The sequence below is a fragment of the Leptodactylus fuscus genome, chromosome 8 (assembly GCF_031893055.1).
Source record: "Leptodactylus fuscus isolate aLepFus1 chromosome 8, aLepFus1.hap2, whole genome shotgun sequence".
NCBI classification, from domain to species: Eukaryota; Metazoa; Chordata; class Amphibia; order Anura; family Leptodactylidae; genus Leptodactylus; species Leptodactylus fuscus.
The window spans coordinates 74,897,790-74,911,370 of record NC_134272.1 but is presented as its reverse complement, the minus strand read 5'-3'; the positions used below and the strand labels follow the sequence as shown (position 1 = coordinate 74,911,370).

The window sequence follows — 13,581 nt, the reverse complement described above, 5'->3', positions numbered from 1 at the left end:
ATTATTATTATTTTTATTATTATTATAAGTAGTAGTAGTATTACATTATATGTTTTACATACTGTTTTATTATTGACATCTTTTTATTATGATTATTATTATTGTTTATTATTATGATTATACAGTACATTAATATTAATTTCTATGTTTATTTAGAAATATAAAATTATTATTCCATATGTATTACACATATCTATATATAATTTCATATTATTATTATTATTATTATTATTAAATAAATATAACCTTTTATGTTTCATTTCTGTGTTTAGTGTTCCTTGAAGACATATTTAACCTAGAGGTACCTTCATCTCAAAGGGGAACTCACTCATCCTATCCAGCTAGTTTTGACTATATGTCAATGATTTGCATAGTTGGATTCCCCTACAATATTATAGGGGGGGGGGCGACTTTGGGGACCCTTCCACCTATTTACCACGGCCCAGGGTTACACTGAGCGTCCTATAATGCGGAGTTCCCTGCAGTGGGTCTGAGCACATTCATGTCGCTACCTATGTTGTGTTTATACTTTTACCAGTAGATGGAGCTGCCATATTGAGGTGTTGCATGTATTTTTATATATTTATTTCTTTTGCAGTTTCATGCCTTACACACCATAGAGGAAGCCCCAGTACAGGAGATGGAGAACATTATCAAGAGGTTTATGTTCTCTTTGCAAGCAGAATGAAATGAATGTGGCAGCTTTGTGCATCTCTGTGCCTCGCAGCGGAAATCCTGCCTTGGCAAGAACGCCAGGACTTTACCCTGTGCTACGATATCTAATGTATCCCTTATCAGGTAAGATTACAGGACATTTTCTGCTTCTTGCATGTAACACATGGTCTGCGGCTTACGACTTGCCTTACAGAAAAAAATGTAACAACGACCCAATATTTGGAGCCTTGTATCACACAATGTGCCGCTATCTCGGTAGTATCTGTTGCAAGTTAAAGGCATGAATTAGGGAGGTTTCCCCCCCCCCCCCCCCCACTCTCCACTTGCTGCTTGTAATAATCAGCCTATAATGATGTCTACTTCCTTATCTGTGCCCATGAGCTAGGTCGGAAGGAGAGAGAGGGATCTGGATGTGCTTAGTGTCTGCTCTCCCCGTGCAGCAGACTCATCACACATCACATCTCTTATGGAAAGCCCCTGCGTATTGCAAACTGCTGCTATTCCCCTGAAAAAAAGAGCAAAAACCTTTCCTTTAGGCCTCGGAGCTTTTCTGTCCTTTACCCATCATTCAGGCCCTTCATGGGGCATCCTCTTAATTTTATCATGAAATAGCCCATTCAATAACTTTCCTATATATCGCCCCCGAATGACGTTTTTTGCAAGAATCGTAAATCTATTTTTTGTCTATTTTTTTTTTATTTGTTGCATTTATGTTACCTTATTGAAAGACGGCATTAGAAAAAGCCATTGGTGAAATCGTTAATCCGATGCCGATTTTATTACTATTATTTTTTTGATATTTTTAGCTGGGCGTTGTTCTAGGTTCTAATTGTATTCTGGACATTTGCAGCTCTTTGTTCTGTGATCCCTGCAGAAAGGTTAATTGTATATAAATCATGCAAAATAATGGTAATGTATGCAGATTGAGGGCGTCCTCTAAATAAGATAAAGCTTTAGTCATTAAATGGAACCTTCGCATCAGGGGAAGTCGCTCTGGATTTTTTTTTTGTTTTTTTCCTTCATGGCTGTGGGTGTGGCAGGGTTAACCTCCCTCTTAAGGCGATATTGCCCATCTGAACTAAACTTGCCTGTACATCGGCTGCCCGGATTGTTCTACATAAGAAATCGTCTTCATTGTATAATCAGATTTTATTTATGGCAGATTAGATCATTTTTCAGCGCATGAAAACTTTCTAACTGTAATAGTTTTACATTCCCATACAATAGTGACATATAGATAAAACATACCGTTATCAAATGTACATGCCCAAGGGCTCAATACAGTTTATGTTGGTTTTTGTATCAATATCTTATAAAGTATATTGTGTAAATACAACGTACATTACCAATGGGGAAAAATACCTTACTCATTTATTATTTAGCCTGTAGGACGTGAAGTTTTTCTTACACTGACACATAAGCTATGGTGTTTTTTATTCTACAAATGAATATAGTGCAGGTAAAATACAGCAGGCACACCTAAACTATAGACTATACCGCTAACAAACACCCATACTATACTGCTAACTGACACATCTAGAATATAACTAGACTATACCGCTAACAGATACACTTATACTATACTGCTAACTGACACACCTAGACTATAACTACAGTAGACTATACCGCTAACAGATACACTTATACTATACTGCTAACTGACACACCTAGACTATAACTACAGACTATACCGCTAACAAACACACCCATACTATACTGCTAACTGACACATCTAGACTATAACTACACTATACTATACCGCTAACAGATACACTATACACTTATACTATACTGCTAACTGACACACCTAGAATATAACTAGACTATACCGCTAACAGATACACTTATACTATACTGCTAACTGACACACATAGAATATAACTAGACTATACCGATAACAGACATAAATAGACTATAACTAGACTATACCGCTAACAGATATACCTAGACTATAACTACACTAGACTATACCGCTAACAGATACACTTATACTATACTGCTAACTGACACACATAGAATATAACTAGACTATACCGCTAACAGACATAAATAGACTATAGCTAGATTATACCGATAACTGACACACCTAGACTATACCGCTAACAGACATACTTACACTACTACTAGACTATTCTGCTAACAGACATACCTACACACTACACACACACTACATACTAGACTATAACACTAACAAACATACATAGACTATACCGCTAACAGACACACCTAAACTATAACTAGAATATAACGCTAATGGACACACCTAGACTATACTGCTAACAGACGTACCTAGACTATACTGCTCACAGACACACCTGTACTATACCACTAACAGTCATACTTAGACTATACCGCTAACAGACATACATTGATTATACTACAAACAGATATACCTAAAATGTTCTATAGCCTGATATGTTATGGTATACTTCTATAAAGACAGTTGCTGTAGAGGAGCACACAGTACTAGGCACAGCCACTACCAGGGGTACAGCACTGTGACTGGGAAGCAATGAAGCAGACCAGCTCCTCACTGGAATGCCATGGATCTCTTAATCAGTTTGTCAGCAAGGGTGCAGAGAATTGACCCTCTACCAGTCTGATATTGGTTGCCTATCCTAAGAGCAGGTACAGTATTTGGCCATCTCGGTGCGTCGATCCATTTCCATGATAGCCGGGAGCCTAATGAAGGCTCCAAAGCTTGTTCCGTACATAATACTACAAGCCTCTGCCCGCGGCTTCGTCTGCGGGTTGTTGGAGTGGATGATCCACCGATATTCAGCAAATTGCTGCCGTCGATGGATTGCCTGCTGCGGCGTTTCGGCAGCTCTTAAGCTGTAGTGTTGCTGAACTTGTTCCTCACACCGTGCCTGTGATTGTTCCGGCATCTCAGCAACTCGCTGGGACACCACATAATGATTGTGTTGTTGGTTTTGATGATCCACCTGCTCCGGTGTTTCGGCAACTCTTGAGCTGGCCTGTTGCTGAATTCGTTCCTTGCGCTGTGCCTGGGATTGTTCCAGCATCTCAGTAGCTCGCTGGGAAGCCATATAATGAGCGTGTTGTTGGCATTGATGATCCGCATGCTCCGGCGTTTCGGCAACTCTCAAGCTGGCCTGTCACTGAACTCGTTCCTGGCATTGTGCCCGTGATTGTTGTGGCATCTCAGCAGCTCGCTGGGACACGATATAATGAGCGTGTTATTGGCGTTGATGATCCACCTGCTCCGGCGTTTTGGCAGCTCTGAAGTTGACCTTGCACTGAAGTTGTTCTTCGCACCATGTCTGTTATTGATCCGGCATCTCAGCAGCTCGCTGGGACATCATATAATGAGTGTGTTGTTGGCGTAGATGATCCCCCTCAGCTCCGCTTGAGGAGAACTCTGTGACTTCTGGCTGCCTTCATAGCTCTCGTTGTTTGCGACAAATTAGATTTTCTTTATTCCCGACATGTTTACAATTGACAAACTGCCAATTTGGATTAAAGGTGTTTGCCCATGTCAGTTTTTCTGCACTGCCTGGAGCAGATCAGATAATATGCAAATGTGTGTACACACTGACGGTTAGCTGAGAGAGACCTGGGACCTGAGAGAAGCGGCTGCAGAGCAGTGTAATATAGTATGTGAACATAAATTCATAACAGTTGTATAGGATAGGATAGGATAGGATAGGATTACAGGCTAGTGTAGGTATCCTGTAGTAGTAATCTAGGAATTTTATTGCACATTGCAATTTATTGTATTAGTTATCAGGATTCTCTGGGGTCAAGACCCCCAAAGAGTCTAAAAATTAAAGTGAGGGAAAAAATATAATCTCCCCCACCCCAAGAGTTTATCGCTGTTTCACATAAAAACTGATCATAACAATAGGTATTCCCCAAAATGGTATAACTAAAAAGTACGTCTGGCTCCAAAAAAGCAGCTTATATACAGAAATATAACATTTTCTGGGTTGTCATAACATTCTTTTTTTTAAAGTTTAAATTTATTTTAAGGGGTTAACGTCACACAAATGCGGTTTTTCTCATCCCACCCCATTCTGAATCTTTTCCAGCTTCCCAGTACATTGTATGGAATATTTAATAGCATCCCTACAAAGCCCTCATATGGACTATGAAGCCTTCATATGGCTCTGTGAATGGAAAAATAGAAACGTTATTGTTTTTGGAAGACGGGGAGTAAAAATCCCACTGAAATTGGCGGTATTGGGGAACATCTGGTATCAGAGGAGTTTGGTGAGATTCTAGTTTACAAAATCAGTAACCCCAGAAGTTTATTCTTACAGAATTGGAACAGAATTTGTTTTCATTTACGGGTTTGAATCTGCATATTTATTACGTTTTGTTAGATCGTCTGTGAATATCGATATCAAATGAGACATTGAACTATTTGCGGTGCAGATGTAGCAGAGCTAAGGCGACGGAGTCCGGTTGGTGCAGTCCGGTCTGTCTATAGTCATGGAGAATAAAATCATTTTAGGTAACATCAGATACCAAGAGGATCCTATTATAGTCAATGGTGTCTATTGGGATCCATCGTTGTCCATATAAACCTGAGATATAAGATCTGTAACCTCACAGATGTTTCCATACAAACCCTCATAAGAAACTGTGGAGTATCCAGATATATCTTCAGTAGTTGTGTATGGAGTCCACAGGGTAATCCCTTTTTTAAGGACAGGCTCTCTGTCATTTGGGTTCCCTTAACGATCTGACAGATTTAGGGTTCACAATCTACTTTCCTGCCCACACGATTGGTGCGGGCAGCGTGCGGCAAGTTATTATAGTTATTTTATTGTATTGGATAAAAAGCAGTGTAGCACAACGTGTTTCAGGTTATAAAAAAAAACATTTTTCAAGTGCAAAATTTTACAGATCACGTAGATTTAGGGTCCACAATCTACTTTCCTGCCCACATGTCCAAGAGTCCATTGCTGGTGTGAAACTGGTGAGACAGTAACCATTATATACTGTAGATATCACAGGCATTAGAAATTATCTTGAGGCCGATTCAGCGCTGTGATTGATGTTGATCGTATCAGTATATTTTAACCCTGTAATAACCCGATTATCCACAGATTCTAATATGCCGTTTTAATTTAGGACAAGGCATAGAAATGATTTAAGACCTATCTGACCCAACGGACTCCATCAATCATCAGTAATGCTTTTCCCCTCCAGTATTTATCCGGGCACAATGGTGCACACACGACCATTCCTGGTATTACAACTCATGCCCTCACTTCAATGTTTATAATTGGGGTTCCTAGAAGTTGGATCCCCCTGGGTCACCTATTGATGGTGTAGCTTAACCCCTTCTCACCCCAGCCATTTTTATTTTTTGTTTTTTTACTCCCCGCCTTTAAAAAAAAAAAAAAAGTCAGAAATTTTTTCTTTTTCCGTTCGCAGGCTTAGTTTTAGTGGGACAAATTGCACTTGATAATGGCTCCGGTTAATATTCCATACAATGTAGTAGGAAGCTGGAAATATTCTGAATGGAGGAACATAGAAATAAAACAAAACTACGTTTACACCACTTTCTTATGGGTTTTGAATTGATGGTGTTCACTGTGCAGGCAAATTAACATGTCAGCTGTATCCTGCTAGTTGTTACGATTACAGAAAACTGGAATATTGCATATGCTCTGAGGAGCAAAAGGATAACAATCTTTTGAACTTTTGTCTTTCAGGCTCCATATCTCACAATCCACTAGAGGTTGGAACGTGAGACTACCATCATTATATAGACAATCATCTTGGCTCTCATACATAAATTTGACTTGCAATTATTTAGCATATGATTAGTTATGCAGATTCTTGCCATGTAAATGTAATTTAAATTTTTATTATTTTGTAAATCCACCTTTGGCTTTCAGCACTGCCTGAATCCTTCTGGGCTCTGGATCAGATTCAAGCGTGTCTCAACCAAAACCTGATCCCAGGTCTCTTGTACATGTTCCCAATGTTAGTGCGCACTGGTCGCCTCACTTGGGTATGAATACAACTTTTTCTTCAACCCTACCTACAAGTGTTGGATTGGGTTGAGGTCTGGGGACTGTGGGGGCCAATCCAGCACCTCTACTTCATTGTCATTGAACCATTTCTAATCTAATCTCGACATACAGTATGCTTCGTAACATAATGTCGTTGGTTTAATACCCATAGTACTTTTGTGTACAAAGTAACTTGTCTTGTAGGACACTCACCTATAACTCAGCATTGATAACTCCATTGCTGTGCTTGTCTTGCCAGAACTGATAGACCTTGTGATAAACCAACTTGTTGACTTGGATATTTTGCTTGGACATCCACCTCTTGGCTTTTGAATGCACAGACTTCATTTTCTATTCTTCCAGCTGTCAAGGCGCTCACATGATGGAGTTTGGCAATTTTCTTGGCCAAGAGACCGATATCAATGAGCTGGATGAGGCTGTTTCTCTTTTCTTGGGAAATCTTCTTCATGGCTGACCCTCTATTTGAACCAGTGACCTTTCACTTGGGTATCACCTAATAATACCCTGACCTAATAGGGACTGTGAGAATAGGGCGTAATTTGTAGTATACAAGAAGAAAAAGAGCAAAACAGTAACAATGCAGTTATATAACAAGAATCTGCATAACTGGGGCAACATGGTGGCTCAGTGGTTAGCATTGCAGCACTGGAGTCCTGGGTTCAAATCCTGCCAGGAACAACATCTGCAAGGAGTTTGTATGTTCTCCCCGTGTTTGCGTGGATTTCCTCCCATTCTAAAAAGACATACTGATAGGAAAAAAAAGATGTACATTGTGTTCACAATCTACATTAAAAAAAAAACAAATCTGCATAACTAACCACATGCTAAATGGTTGCAAGTCAAATCATGTATGAGATAGCCAAGAGGATTGTCTATAAAATGATGGTAGTCTCATGTTCAAAGATGTAGTGTATGGTTAGATCCTGAGCCAGAAAGTCAATAGTTTTAAATATTGTTACCCTTTTGAGACGATAATATGACATAACACATCTATACATCATATACAGGGACCAAAATGTATCACACTGTGTGTATATGCTATACAGTATACATATCATACCAACATCTTTGTCTTCCCCGATTGCATGTACGTTGTTGTCTTTGGGCTTTCCTCGTGTGCCCTCCATGGTAAGCGAACAGAATTCATTCTCAGACAACGTGACGACAGCTACTCTATTACCATCATCTTATTTATTAAAGCTGAAGGGCCCCCAAATGCCCCAGACCCAGCATAGATATAACGCACACCGAAGCCTCAGGGCCTTCCCCAGGGCCTGCTAATGGCTCATTTCTCATTCATTTGCTGCCTTAATTTTGATAAAGGATTGGTCAGTGCTCATGATATATAACAATCCGCTAAGTCATTATCCATTAGAGAGATGAAGAGGAGTCGGGTGAGTACAGTCTCCTTGCAGTGTTGATATTTCGGTGAGGGAATTATAAAAGTCTTCATTATCTTCTATAACGTCTTACCTGATACATGATGAGAATTTTCCCTCCGTGTCTAGGTGAATGTTCACAGTTTGGCTCGTTGTTGTTTCTTTGATTTTTTTGCACAAGGATATGTTGTAAGAAATGTAAATTTTGCAACATTGTTTTTGTTCTTAGAGCCAGGACTTGTTCTTCTTATAGATCGGCTAGCCTTGACTGCAAGAGGCTGCGGTGGCTGAGATATTGGCTGATGTGGCTTGACGCAATTGTTGTGACATCCTATCCTAGCGCCGTACTCGTAATGTCACATGACTAAAGGCCAACACTAGTGTCAGGGTGATAGAGTCTGATCAGACAGGTAGTGTAAGAACTCCATCGGAGGCTGCGAGTGTACTCAGGAATTCGGGTGATATGGTTGAATTTACCCAAGTAATGTTGTTCTGCCAAAAACTGTCTGTACCTAGAGGAAAGTTAAAGAGCAAAGGTCAAACCAAATAATAATGGGATTTACATTTCTGTTTTTCGGATCTGCACCTATATTCATTGATACCAGTGTGGCTGAGATGTTACGTCTAGTCCTTATGAAGTTGACTCGCTGTTCCTGTTGTTAATAACGCCCCGCTGTCTCCTTCATCGTTTCGGTCCTAGCGGGTACAATGCCTATGTCTTTTTTAGCTTGGAAGCCACTGTTTGCTGCAGCTGTGTTGGGTGCACACAACCCAATGGCGTACTGGTGACTTGGAAAGTCACGATGTATGAAGTGGACGTGGTAAGTCATGATGAGCATTGATGTCATGGAGACCTTTGAAAGATTGAAAGTGTCCTTTGCTTAAAGGGGTTTTCGGGGCAAATATATATATATATATATATATATATATATATATATATATATAAAATTCTGCTGGTGTTATTAATGGCTTTATAAGTGCACTCCTATAACTTTAGCAGTATTTTGTTTTGAGTGATTTCTGGGTTTCTCTGGTAAGGCCTAGCATCTTCTGCACTTGTATACGTGGTGTGTGGCTTCCTGCAATGCATTCTGGTAGTTGTAGGCTCTCACACTATCTGCAGCTCACTCCCCCCCCACCCCCTCCCTTTCTCTCTAGCTATTCCTCCCACTGCCAGCATTTCCTAACTCACTCAACCCATCCCACTCCCATAATACTTTACCTGTCTTCTTCCAGTCTTCCTTCTTACAGGAACGCGCAGCGCTGTGCTTGTAGCCTTCAATACTTCTCTATTGCGCATGCTCACAACTTGCACAATAGAGATGTATTTTCGGCTTCGGCGACACCAACGTGATTTCAGGCATCTTTTAAACCAGCAATCACGCCTTGCCGGGCACCATGCCACACCCCATGCCATGCTCTTTTCAAGAAAATCACAATTCTTGCTTAAAAACCTGACTAGTGCAATATAATGTCAACTTTTCTTACCTTGTATACCAAAAACCTGTTGCACAGGTTATGATAAATCCGTCCCGTTGAATTGTAGGACGCAACTAGAGAACCTGGAAAACTCATTGAAACCCATGATACCAGTAAGTGTAATAAATATTCACCTAGAGACAAGCATGGTCTGATTCTGATAGAACCTCTTGTACGGATCATTAGAAAGCAGATAAGAAGCCCCCTATATTATACTTCCTATGTTATACATAGCAGATGCAAGGGGAACAGATGACATCCTTCCATGCAGACCACCCATCATGGTAATAATAACCCATTCAGCAGAGCAGACGTTTATTAGAAATGAATGGATATGTCAAATCCATTTCTATTTGATGATTTCCTGGTGATTTGGAATAATGTTCTGCAGTTTCCATGATCCTAATGAAAGGGCATTGAATGGATTATATGAGTAATGTATGGACAGCCTACCATCTGGGAGAGTGGGTGCACAATTGCTTATTTGCAGTGCTCCATTACTACTTCTTTTTTTTCTTTTTTTTTTTGCATTACAACATTTCCACTGGAAAAAAAAAAGTGCTTTGCAGCTTATGTGATGCTGAGAACACAGCTGCACACATGGCTGTCCTCAGGGAGCTGCTGGGGTTAGGACTGTCTGAGAAATATCACCCGCGCTTGCCTCTGGTGCTGGTGTCTGTCACTGCCGGGCATTTTATCCTAATGCACCTGGCTACTCTTCTGAGGATTGGGATTAGGCATGGTCTGTGCGTGTAAATACACATATATGTACAGTATATACACGGATGTCAGGCTGCATTTAATATTAGTATGCAGAAAAACTAGAAGACGGCAGGGGATAATCAGAGCTGGTCCAAATCTAGGAATATAGGAGTAGATATTCCACTTAGATCCATGAAAGTTACAGTTATTGCTTATCATACCTACATAAATCTGTTTTGTGCATGTCCTGCTTTGTACAATGCATGGTTACTCCTGTACGGCTCTGCCAGGAATGGGTTAAAATCAGTGCTTAGATAAGTGATAGACAACACAAGAAGCAGCCTCGGGCACCCTACAGAGGAGAGACCCAATCGACAAGAAGCCGCCTCTAAAGCCAATTATACAACGGGGGATTTACTAAAACCTCTACGTCTGGGTGTGCACTGCAGCCTCTTCATACAGCTGATTATCCAGGGGCCCCTGTCAATCTTTAATTGATGTCCTATCTTAAGTATAGGTCATCAACTAATAGCCTGGAAAACCCCTTTAATATATGGTAAAGGCTACAACTCATCCCCTAAAAAAAGTCTCTAGACAGCCATGTAGATAATGTATAGATCTATATACACACTTGAGATTTCATTGTACCCTGCACAGATTCAAGACAACCTGTGCCAGATGCAGCAAAGCAGACTCAGAACAAAACAGAGCCTCCTCCATGTTACACAGTAGGGACAGTGATCTTTTCAAGATATGCTTCATTTTTCTGTTCGTGAACGGAATGTGCCTTGCCAAAAAGTTCCATTTTTGTCTCATCTGACCATAGGAAAGTCTCCCAGAAACTTTGTGGCTTGTCAACATGTAGTTTGGCAAATTCCAGTTTGTCATATTCAAGTTATTTCTGTGACCATTGTGGGTTTTTGTTTCATTAAATGAGGGGAACCAACAATTTTGTCCATGTGTGTAGATGTAAATAGAACCTGTGGTTTTTCTGGGGAGTAAAATTTTTTAGAAATGGCTCTGAATGGATTGAAAAATTGAAAGATGTGACGATCACCGATACTCAAGAAGATGACCGCCAGACAATCACTGGATTCCATGTCTCTAACGTAAGAGGGATTGGGAATTAGAGACCAGCGGGGAACCGGCAGCGTTGAGACAGGAGTGGTGGGTCAGCGAGGAGGTGACTATGGCGTATTTTATTTTCTCAACCCATTCTGAGCCATTTCTTTAAAATTTGACCCACTGGAAAATGGCAGAATTTTCTTAGTGGCAGCTCAATTTAACCCCCAAAGCACCCTCAGCACCTCACAGAAATCTCGTGTTTGGGTTGTTCATTGGTATCCATGCCAAGCTCCATCCTTCGAAATTCAACTTTTATTCCATATCTAAATTCAGTGTTTCCAGTCAAGGGGAGGAAAGTAGGGATAAGCCAAATGAATGGTCGAAGATATAATCTGGTCCAAATTTTGATTCTGGTGGAAATTTTTGGATTCATTTCAGATGACTCTCTGCAAATAGTGATGTTACTCTCAGTCGCTGCGGTTAGGTATCGACCTACGGTCAATGACCCAGAATACCCGATCTAATGACAGGTCTGGGACGTTATTCTTGATCACTGAGTCTAATAAATGTCCTTCCAGGGCAATTGTGGAATTTTTCGATACTGACCATATAAAATGCGGTCTGAGTCATATCTACTGGCCGATTTACTCATCTCTAGTGCAGAGGTGATGGAACAAGTCCTGCTTTCCATGCCCCCATATGACCCCTGTGTTGTGCTTAACCCCGTACTATTGGTGGTGGGTGAATCGAGGTGACCCCTTTAAGGGGCTAAATAAAACGAGAGCATTTGACATCTTTGAACAACATTTCAGTCTCCTTGTTGCTTTCCGCTTTCCTCGGAGTATGAGGTACACACATGTAAAATTCATTTGTTATCCATTAACATGGATAAAACCAAAGAGCTGTCAGCTTAAGAGACAGAAGCTCTGGGATCTGCACAAATTAGGAAATGGCTATAAATCCAATAACAGTCAGTTAGAATTACCAGAATCAGGAGGGTAATAAAAAGCTTGACCCATGAAGGTCATTGTCTTGCTGGGGTGGCTTCACCGTTTGGATGTTCTAGGATGATGCTTCAGTTTTTTATGTCGTTTACTACTTGACTTTATTGGATCTATAGTTAAATTCTACAAAATGCAAAACTGACTATGTCATGCTCGGTCCTGGGTCTCTCCATGAATCGCTGCATCTGGCGTTGGCCAACTCAAGCTCTGCATATAGCATGAGCCCACTCTGCCCACATCTAAGTGAACATACCCTAAGACCCCATGCAAACAGGGCAATTGGGACCAAAAAATTCAGTCCTCACATTGACTGGATTTCCGGGGCTAAACATAGTCAGGGCCTGTGATGCTGGGAGCTCCCGGCTCCTGGACCTCTTGATTCTACAGGTCAGGACGGTAGAGCTGTGGGCAGGTAGAGACACCAATGTGATAGATTTCTAGGTGTCCGATCTACTGACTAGGTTCACACCAGGAAATCCATTCCTTGCATTACTCAAACATCCAATTGATTGGAACAGGCACAGTGTAATACTTCATTTCTCCTGTGGAGGTGCTGCAGGGAAGACTTACTAGCAGGTTTCTCCGTAAATTATAAGGATTGCTGTCAGGGAAGTCTTCTTACAATCATGGGGTGCTCACACTACCATTAGATGTCTTCTCTGATGGGGTCCGTAAAAAAAATAAATGGACGCCTTTCATAGCAGAAATTAACAAACAGTAACTGATGGTAATGTTCCCATTTTTTAACTGATCCATTTAATGGACATATTACCATCAGTTAGTGTCCATTATTGTCTATTATGGTAGGCTTACGTTTTTTGTTTTTTTTAAATGTTTTGTTCTGCTTTCTGAGCATGTTATCTGTAGAGGTGATATCTTCTATTGTAATCCTGATTTGTGATTTAAATGAGGTGATTGCTGCAAATTAAACTCCTATAAAATTGGCAAGTGGCAGTCTATTATTAAGCTTAGAGGTTAGAGTGAAAATTGCAGGATATAGTAATTTTTAAAGTGTAGTAAGTATAGTAAGAATATTAAAAATAAAATCCCTTAAATTCAGCCATTTCAATTAGCTGTTTACAGCGCCATTCACATTACACAATTTATATCTGGTTAGCAGATCCAGATACAAAAAATGGATCTAAATGATTGGCTGTCCAGGGTTCTGTTTCTGTCATACGCCCAAGATCATCTTCAGTGGCATAAGGATTGCACTGCTTGTGACCACAAACAGGCCCGCAGCAGTAGGGGGCCCGCAGCCACCCT

General features: G+C 40.5%; 1 protein-coding gene across 1 annotated transcript in view; it reads left to right on the top strand.

The window, feature by feature from the left end:
- The first annotated feature begins 610 nt into the window (after window positions 1–610).
- Window positions 611–13,581, top strand: part of LOC142216414 (sodium channel protein type 2 subunit alpha-like) — a 100,921-nt gene continuing 87,950 nt past the window's right edge. The window contains exon 1 of the mRNA XM_075284221.1: window positions 611–798. The gene's annotated coding sequence lies outside the window, so the exon portion shown is untranslated. The remainder of the gene's footprint in view (window positions 799–13,581) is intronic.